The sequence below is a fragment of the Dendroctonus ponderosae genome, unplaced genomic scaffold (genome assembly GCF_020466585.1).
Source record: "Dendroctonus ponderosae isolate FM_Combo_2020 unplaced genomic scaffold, Dpon_F_20191213v2 Dpon_F_20191213_1, whole genome shotgun sequence".
Lineage (NCBI taxonomy): Eukaryota > Metazoa > Arthropoda > Insecta > Coleoptera > Curculionidae > Dendroctonus > Dendroctonus ponderosae.
Genome location: NW_026017110.1, coordinates 37,108,630 through 37,109,639, shown reverse-complemented (window position 1 = coordinate 37,109,639; position 1,010 = coordinate 37,108,630). Strand labels below are relative to the sequence as shown.

At 36.3% G+C, this 1,010-nt stretch overlaps 1 long non-coding RNA gene across 1 annotated transcript; it reads right to left on the bottom strand.

Moving 5' to 3' along the window:
- Positions 1-253: 253 nt before the first annotated feature.
- LOC125503993 lies at positions 254-793 on the bottom strand. The gene is made up of 2 exons (XR_007281231.1): positions 652-793; positions 254-572 (listed from the first exon to the last, which is right to left on the bottom strand). It is a non-coding gene; the product is annotated as an uncharacterized LOC125503993 (long non-coding RNA).
- Between the last annotated feature and the right edge of the window lie 217 nt (positions 794-1,010).

The following is a 1,010-nucleotide window of genomic DNA, read 5'->3' as shown; positions in this document are numbered from 1 at the left end:
ACTTAGCTTATTATGCAGGTGGCATTTTCATCAAGAAACAAATAAATGGAAAACAGGATATTTTTCTCATTAGAGCTAGTTCATAGCATCGGGTTGGTCACCGCTGAAACCGGTACTTAATACCTCTATGTTATGTAGAATTACAGATTAATATTTAAACCGAAACCTCTGTTCAAAATGAATAATGATATTTTCATATTTTCAGATTATCTTTTTCCTTATCTGTTTTCATAAATCGGCAATAATCTGCGAAGATGGTAGCTGTTTATTGGTGTCTTAAAGGCTGTTAGAAAATGCACGGCTTCCTATCACAAAAGTCGTCTGTTTTAAAGTTATTCCTAAAAATGCTCCAAATAATTTTTTTGTCTGTAAAAAGTATTTATATAAACAATAAACAACAAGTAATATATATATTTATATGTATTTTTGTGTAATTGTGTCATTTATCCCTATTATCAGCTGCCCCTTGCGGCACAATTAAAAATAAGCATGTGTAGTGGGCTCATAATGCAGGTTTGTTTGAATTCTTTAATTCTCAGCCACCGGGGCGCGCCACTTTAGCGACACACTTTCTACAAGAGTAAGAGTCGTTTCTATATAAGCCTTGTTCTATGGTGTAATCCTTGTTTGAAAATAAATATGTTCAAATACCGTTTCATTTTATTTATCCATATTTGACTCTCGGCTCAGATCGGTCAGAACTGTTGTAGAAAAATTGCACACGTAACTACAGGTCAACGTGGGCAACGCCACGGGTCGCTCCTTCCAATAAATAAACTAAACAAGTCTCAACTGTCACTCGACAACGAGTAATTTGACGTTTCGCAGCAGTGGCGTAGCGAGTTTAACTCGCGCTCGTGGCAGAATTGGGGATGACACAAACGAGTATTTTTCAGTCATAGGTTCCATGTGTGACTGTTCCAAGTATCTGTGATTTTTTGTCACATGTTATTTTGGCCCATGATAAATATTGGTTTGTACCTGAAACCGGGCTGAAGCGTATTTTGAGT